Raw genomic sequence first — 9,208 nt, 5'->3', positions numbered from 1 at the left:
AAAATATTTTGTTATCCAAAAGCTATCTCAATCCTGTCTAAGCCAAGGACAGCAGCACCATATCATTAGCATAACACAGTAAGTTTACTTTAGAGGACACCATTGACACAGGGAAAAATATATATCTTTGCAGTCCTGAGAAAAAAACCATTAACATACAAATTGAATTTTTTAAGAAGAAGAAGACAACCTGGCTCCACTGTTCTTGCAAAAGGAATTATCCTAGAAAAGCTTTATTGTAGTGATTATTAGTATTACAGCAGATGACCCCAGTTTCTATAGGTTTTGTTCTGAGAAATAAAACAAACCATCCTCTCCCTCTTGCTTAAAAAACAACAAACAGAAACACATGAATGCAGCCAATTCCACCCCTTTGTTATAATTACAGCTCACATTTTAACATAACAATGAGCGCCCTCTCCTGACTAAATATTTAACTGAAGATTATAAATTAATGTGTGACAGTAGTATTTATTTTGGAAGTGCAGAGACTTACATCTAAGACAGAAAAATGTTGTCTAGAGGGGAAAGCTCATTTCCCCGCTACACAATTTTTAAAAATAAGAGCAGAGTTCATCACATTATATTTCATAATAACAGAGAAATATAGGGCTGTGCTACAGATCAGTTCTCTTGGGAAGTGTTGGGATGGTTTAATTTGTTGCTGATCTCCAGTTCTGAGAAACCCAGAGCCATTTTCCTCCTCTCCATTCTTTGCATTCATACAACTCAGAGTATAATGATGCTTTAAAATGGACCCTGTTAAAATGCACATTAACTAAAATGAAAGTGTCCCCCAATCTGTTATATTTTGATGGCTACAGTTGTAAAATGGCAACATTCTCCCTTAAAAGGGTGAAAAAAAGATTTCTCTTTACAAACCAGATTGGTCCCACAATACTATTCCAGATTATATTTATGTAGAAATAGAAAATGAAGGGAAAGAAACCACAACAAATGGCAACCAAGATTTCCTTCAGCTTTTTTGGCAAAGAAATTGTGATTGCACAATAGTTCTTAGTAGCCAGGGTTTTCAGACAGCAATGCCAGCATGGTAGCCTCTTATTTAATATGAAGATTGGGAAATGGTCTAGATTAATTGCTGCAGTATAGAGACAGCCAGTTTCTGTGTCCTCAGGGGTTTACTACATCTTCTGTCCTAAATGCTGGGATTATTCAGATTCCTCATGTGTTGTGTGGTTTCATAATAAAGTTGGCCATCACCTAGCAATGAAGATGAAGGCTTGGTAGGACAAATCAATTGATCGGGAAGACAGAAGAACAAATGTACTTTCTTAAAATAGGCAGACCATCAGTGAATAGTCGGAACAGGGAGACTGGGAAGTGTACACTCAGTCTGATCAGCTTCTATCCGAAGAGGAGGCGGGGGAAGTTTCACTCCCCTTGTCTACACCAGTTTTAGGAGGAGAAAGTGAGAGAGAGATGCTATATCTTTCAAGGAGGAATTGCCTAGTTACAAGATAGTGGAGGGAGAGGGGGAGGGGAGAGCGCAACCAGCAGAGACCTCCCTGGAGAGTATAGGGGATCCTCCATCTCTACGGGCCCATCTGTCCCTCCACATCCTAGAACAGAGAAGGCAGGGGGGGTGGGACTACTGGGACTTCCTGCTGGCACTCAGGATGTTGTTGGGGATGAAGAGGCGGGGCTCAGAGTAGCCAACGTCTCTCTTTGTGTGGAGACATGGATTCTTGTCGTGCAACAGATGACTGAATAAAAAGGACCATACAATACGAACTGCTTGCTATTCTTGCCTTTGATGCTACCGGAGGGGGAGAAGACTCTCCATGCCTGACACAGACCAGCAGTGATCTTCTAGCTTTCTGCCACATGCGCGAGTAAGCAATCCAATAACATTTCTATGAAATATCCACAGAGATGCCTTGCTTTTTATCTTTACAACTGAAACTGGGCAAAATGTTTTAGCACAACATAGCTGAGATCTGGTAGGATTAGTGGGGACAGATAAACATGCTTCTTGCCCAGGATATGTCTTCTGGACCAAGGCCTGAACATGTCCATCCATCCCTGATCTAGGCAGATGGAACAACGGTCTGACAGTATAAGGCCGTTTCCTATTATGTGCACTATTCTGTTGTTTATATCTGTTGTGGATTATGTAGTCAACTGTCTATTAGGATTATACATAAGCAAAAATATTGCGTTCCTTATTTTAAAACGGTCTGATTTTCTGACCGGTAGAGAAAAATGCAATTGAGGGCTACAGGTTCCACATCACTGCTTTAGCTGGACCAGCTATTCTGTCAGTTCAAGGGTCGGATCAAGAGAATGCAAACTGCTGAGTTTCACAGGCCTCTTCATCAGGCTTGCATTCAACATCTTTCCCCGCCTAAATCCTTTCCGATTAATTTGTTATGCAAACATTTCCATGAGCATATGCTGTGTTGGAGTCACTGCACATGAAGAATGAAGGGGAGAAAGAGTTTTGCATTTCTAACAGTTAGTCCTCATTAAATGTTTATGAAAATACATAATGTTTACAACAAATACATTCAATAAAGATAAAAGTGCTGAGGATCCTTGTGAATTTTTAATCTGCAAATAATGAAAGTTATTTGAATGCCTCATTCCATCATTAAATATTTAAACAATTTTCTTGTCTAAATGTCAGCGGTAATTAAAATCATGCTTGACTTTTAAATGAAGCTATAAGGATGGCATCTTCCCTCTTAACAATTAATATTATTTGGGTCTGGAAATCTAGGACCAAAGACCCAGAGCCACCTGCACAACTGGGATTTTCTGTACCTGTGTTCCATCAGAAACTTCTTTTGAATTTCAAGGTATTTCAGGGAAAAAATTCAGTGTCCTCTCATTGTGGGAGAGTGTGTGTAAAACAAACACGTACATACATATTTTTTAAAAAATGATATTTATCCTCTCTTTCATAAGGCATGAGAGGCACTGAAGTGACTAACAAAAAGTTCTCAAAATAAAAGTGGTATCTGCTTTCAGGAACAAAAATGTCCTAACAGGATTGTTCAGGTGGAGTTTCCTGCCCACAGGGCTGGTTTTGTCCTCCAAGGCAAGAGAGGAAGGTTGAGCAGCTGAATCTCACTCAGTCATAATATATCTGTGTATGCATGTGTTGTATCCAAGAGTGTCACTCAGCTGACAGAAAGACTTTCATCTATGAAACAGGGTCATGTGTAGCAATTTTCAGCAGGTTCCCAGGTTTAGTCCTAGGCACTGGCAGAGGAACGGGGGGGGGGGGGGAAGAGGTGGGGGGAGTGCACCGCCCCGGCACCATCGGGGAGGGGGGTACCATTGTGGCCACCCCCCGACACGCACCGTGCACCCCCCCCAGCACTGGGTGCCAGCCCCTGGGACGTGCGCCAGCCACACCCCTGTCTGCTCTCCGCCCCCCGGTGCCGGAGCATGCAGCTTCACCACTGGTCCTAGGCATTTTCAGGTAGGATTAGATACCTGTGAAAACTGCTGTGAAAGTCAGTGCAGATAATACTGAGATAAATGGACCAAGACAGCTTCCTACTGTATATATTCCAGCTCTCCGTCTTACACAGCCCAAGGTACCTCTTGAAAGCTTCTTACTTGTTTGGACCAAAGTTCTGCAGTGTCCTTTCCAGACCAATTTTCTATTTTTCGTCTTTCATTACAGGAGCCCCCCCCCCCCCACTGAATTTGTGTTATTGCAGCTATAAATGCCTATGAACTTAGCCAACCAAAGCTCACAACACAGCGATTTCATGGTTCACAAACATGGCAGATACATCATTCCATATCAGTGTCCTCCTCCCTCTATTACTGGCCCCCTTTTGGTATATGACATTAACACTGGGAAGAATATGGGTGCACCTCAGTCACGCAGTTGCTCAAATTATATATGTGTTTACACACAGCATACCATTCAAGGAGGAAATATACATGCATGCACAACGCACACATACTGAGCTGTTTCAGACATCGAGGGATAAAATGAAAATGTGACAGGAATTCTCGAATTCTAGAGTGGTAATAACAGCCTGACTCAATGAAGAGAAAGGGCACACTTAGACACTTTTTAGTTCCCACTAATATATATAGAAAATACTTAAATTCAAGGCTGCAGTGAAGATAGAGAGACTCGCCTTCAGCAGATTTTTTGATTAACATACTTTTGTAAACTCTGTGGCAGAGTGCTGATCAATGACACCAGGAGTTTACCACATTTTAATGAAATTGTTTGTGAAATAGATTTTTGTGGCCAGAAGGTACTTTGTATGGTCAACTTTAACATTTATATTTGGCACAAATGTCTATTTGCCTTGCCTTGCATAGTATGAGAGAGAGAAGTAATTATTCTAGAATAAAGAGGCGGTGTTTGGTTATAAGAATCAGTTGAAGGATTATTGAGTGAAAATAGAACCACAGCACATGAAGAATTTGAGTCTAAACCAAACCACTTCAGAGATTAATGACTCTATCAATAGGTCTCCTCACAACATGCTGGTCCAAATGGGAAATAAAATTAACTAGGGCACACAGTGTCCTGAAAGGATCTGTTATGATTAATCCTCTTGCGGAAGAAACTCCAGATGGAACTGTTGAAATTCACCTTAGATGGGATGCTTTAGATATATGATGGACTTTCCTTAGCAGGAGTTCTGACAGTCCATCAGCATTGCTCTTCTGGTAAAAGAAACGTGCTATAAACTCTGTGGTCAGAACAGTGAAATATGTTTCCTAGCCTAAATGACTCTTATCAATCAAACGGAGAAAAAAATTGTGGCTAGCACATAGCTTTTTTGTTACCGGTTGAGATTTATTCCGTTCCCCTTCCCTTGGCTTGCTGGCAGCCATCCTGAATCTTTATAAAGGTTGGAAGATTGCTCTAAGTTGGCAAGGAAAATAAAAAAAAAACAAAAGGATGTTGAGAGTGAGGATTTTGTTGGTGGTGCTGGGAAGGAATTCTATAGTTCTGGATACCATTCAAGTGCAGAAGTAATCCACATTTACGGAACAGAGGGGCAATGAAAACACACAGAAGCAAAATATTGCTCTTTATTCCTCTTGTAGCTTGCTGTTTGAGATTGCCTGAGCTTCTACAGGCAGGCTATAAATTCTAAAACAACAAAAGATTTAGTATGAGAGTTTAGTAAAGCCTAAATAATAGATGATGGGACTGACTGTATATACTTTATCATACACTAAAGTGCTACAGCAGTTTCCTTACTAAGCGGAATGGTTTGGCTTGCCTGAACATCATGCACCAGGAATGGGTGTTAAGTGGAAGAAGAGGCTTGTGCAGTGGCGTAGCGTGGGTTGTCAGCACCCGGGGCAAGGCAAGTAATTTGCGCCCCCTAACCCGTGGATTTGCGCCCCCTAACCCTAACCCCCAGATGTTGCGCCCGGTGTGGCCGGGCCCCCCTGCACCCCCCATGCTACGTCACTGGGCTTGTGCAAAGCCTCCCACACTTGTGCCAAAGCAGCTCTTATCACGTTGGTGTGTGTGCTATGTAAATTGCATTATTGTTGTCGTAATCTGAGCCTCTGAAAAAACTGTTGCTCAACTGATGTAAAACGCAGTGATCTTGCATTATTGAGGATATGAAGTGGAACCATCTGTTACTAACCCAACCACAATTTTTTGCAGACTATATCTATTCTGTTCTATTACAACAAAATGCTGCTGTTTGTGTTCTTCTTCTTTTTTTAATCAGGCGTATAAAGTTTATGTAAAACAGATGCCCACAAAATGAAACTAGTTAACTCTTGTGCTAGAGGGGCATACCGTGAAGGGCTTTCTGGAAGCTGGTTTGGCAATTAAATGGTTTATTATACTTATTAGATCACATCACACATTAGTAGAGTTAGTAATACATGCTGGGATTGGCAGGACAGCAGCTTTTCTCAGTTTATGAATGGATAAAACCACATTGGAAACTGTCCCCTGGAACCGAGTTCGATTGTCACAGCTTGGCATTACAGCACAACTTCTGTCCAAAATGGCATCCATCTGGCACCACAAATGAATATGAGGGAGGATGATTTGCATCCTTCAAACCAATCTCAGAAACATTGCTTGACTGCCAATTTTTATACAGTCTACTGCAGAATGAAAGCACTTAATGTCTATTTGAAATGGCAGATTCAAACAATCCAGACCAGACTATATCAGCGCTGAGGCAGAATTCATGCGCTGGTGCAACACTGAGCGTGTTCCCACTCTCTATATAATTCAGTGCAGGTGAAGGTTGTGTGTGAATGGTGGAAGCATAGGGATGAGACAAACTCTGTGGGAAAGACCAAACTTATCAAAGTGAGTGCTCATGTTAGTGTTCTCATCCCTAAATGACCGAAAAAATCCCCAAATCTCTGAAAGAAAGGTTCCATCCCTGGTGTTTGACACTTGAGATGTGTATTTTTAGGAGCCACCCTATTCTTTGATTTTAAGTTGCTTACCATTGTTTCCAATGTTGTATTTTAAATTGTGCTGGCTAGGGTTGATGGGAGTTGTAGTCCAACACATCTATATTCTACCACCATGGCAAAGGCTTAGACTAGGAATCTCTGCCTGCTCTTTTGAACTCGCTAGCCAAAGAAGCAGGTCCTTGAGTATATTGACACAAATTGGCAGGTGATAAACTTAGGTTCTTCACCGAGCATGGTATTTTACATTTAGCAAACCGATTTCTTTTTGATGTGCCCTTCAGTTCCATTTATACTGCCATAGATTGTCTGCAAATTAGCAAGCCATTGTCCGCCCTGATCCCGCATGCTTGATCAGGACATATAATGTATTGCCGGACATCAAGTCAATAGGCAATGAAGGGGAAAGCTTAATTCAGCCTCAAAATCAATCTCAGAATCCTGTGCAGAAGCCAGCTCGCCTGTGCTTTATTCTGATAAATTAACTCTGCAACCAGAAACCTGCCCTGTCAAAGCGGGGGGGGGGGGGAGCAAAAGTTCCCCAATGTGCTAGCGCAGGCATCTTACAGAAGGATGGCACACAAAGCAGGAAAGAATTACAGCTGCTGTGATTTCTAGCTCACTTTCTCACACAAAGGGACAAGGCAGTCATCAGGCTGTATAAATATATAATACACAGCACTATATTGTTATGAGTTGGGGAGGAGGGGGAGTAGGCTGTGTGCCGAGACCCTTCTAATTCCTGGGTCCAGCAAATGTTAAAATCTAAGCAAGGATTCAATTTCCTGGAACAGCCAGGCTAGCTTCTTGGTCCTCTAAATGATTCATTAAGGTAACAAAGAAAGTGGCTCTGTGCCAGATATCAGATAGGGGGGCCCCACTGACTCTCAGCTTGCTAGTAGTTAAAAAGATAAATGCTGAAGTTGAGAGCTAAATTATGTGAGTTAGAGGTAGAAGCTGAAGCAAGGCTGTGAAGGCAGAGGGAGAGCCATGCCTGATCTCTGCTTGAATCCAAGGCTGTGGCTACGAGAGAAACAAGACCCTCTTGGGGGTCTTAATGCTGTGAACTCCCCCATTGTAGACTCAGGTTGTATATATGTGTAAATAATCCGTATATCATAAGGACACCCGTCTCTGCTGTGCTTCGTTCTGAAGGAAACACAAACCCTGGGTAAACGCCTGGAACCCCTGGAATCTTGCACCGCTCGGAAGTTGGGTTGGCATTCAACAATATCTTTAACTTTTCCAGGTGGTGCCTCAAATTCATCTTGCAGGTATATAAATTATACTTACTTTAAACCAGGCTCCCAGCAAGTTTTAGCAGCTAATTGATGTCAGTTGCAGAACTGGCCATTTATCACCATAATGAAAGTAGATCAGCATCTCAGCCCTGGGCTGGTCCCTACGGAATGGAAGCTACAGAGCAAGGAAAGACTGGGTCATGCCTTTTATTGGACTAACTAGTCTTTAAAATACTGGGAGTTAACTTCTGGAAAAGCACTGCCCCGCCCCCATGTATTTTTTCAGTGCAAGTATTTAATTTTTTGAAAACTGTGACAACATAAAATATCCAATTTATCCATGCTTTTGGAGAACCCATAGAGACTGTTGGTCTTAATAACAAAGAGACAGGAAGAAGAATTGGATTCATATTTGCTCTTCTGTTCAAGGAAGGCACTCAGATTCAGTGGAGGTTCCTGCTAGAGGAAGAAAGGGGGAGAGATGATGTTCCCTGCTTCCCCCTTCAGCTTCTAATTCCACTTTCCATCTTGTTCCAGATGATCTGCTGACTTGCTACAGGAGCTTTTTGGGGACACAGAGGGAATTGGCAAAAAACAAAACAAAAACCCACCTCCCCTTTCCCCCTGAACAGCAGAGTTTCACCTGCTGGTTATCTGGATCTAACCCAGTGGCTGGCTCTGTACTCAACATTGCAACCTTATGCATGTTTACAATAAGTATAGAATCATAGAACTGTAGAATTAAGGGACCTCGAGAGTCATGTAGTCCAACCCCCTACAATGTAGGGATCTTTTGCCCAATGTGGGGCTCAAACCTATGACCCTGGGATTAAGAGGCTCATGTTCTACCAACTGAGTTATCTTCCCAGGTGTCTGACTTGTGTTCATTGCAGTTTACCTCCAACCCTAGAAGCTATAGCTTGGTTCTTATTTCTATGTGCCATGCTTGCAGGTAAGTACTCTGTGAGCCTGGATGCTGAATGATTTCTTATAGTGCAAGCCCGTTTTATTTTCCTATAGGAACTGAGCTGATCTGCATGTTCATTGAGCACAGTTGGTAGAAATAGTGTCATCTTGGTAAAGCTAGGTGTGTCCAAGTCCAGCCAGTGTCCAAACAGAAGACTGCTCTGCAAGCTCATTTCAACATAGCAGAAAAAGGAAGAACAGTTTACATGAGAGTCCTGGGCAATCTTCCACCACCAACACTGATATCCATTTCTAGCATCCACAGGGTCTCACCGCCTTTGTAAATGAGACATCAGGCAAGATAGAACAAACAGCAATTATATTAGTTAATGTGGAGCTTAAATTTGGAAAACACAACAAGAAGGGGATATGTGCAGGCAAAATTCAATGGCGTTTGTAGTATTATAAAGATGATCTAGTATTCTAAATTGTTGACATTTTATTGTATGCATCTGAGTCTTCTCAGCATGGTCAATAGGCATTAAGTCATGCCTACTGACTTCATTCAATTAACAAAATGGGGAATTTAATCCATAGAACCTTATGGTATTATATAGCATTACCTATTCCAAAGCATAAACCTGAATGGCATG

The sequence above is a fragment of the Podarcis gaigeae genome (genome assembly GCF_964106915.1).
Source record: "Podarcis gaigeae genome assembly, chromosome: 7".
NCBI classification, from domain to species: domain Eukaryota; kingdom Metazoa; phylum Chordata; class Lepidosauria; order Squamata; family Lacertidae; genus Podarcis; species Podarcis gaigeae.
This window is presented reverse-complemented; position numbering follows the sequence as displayed.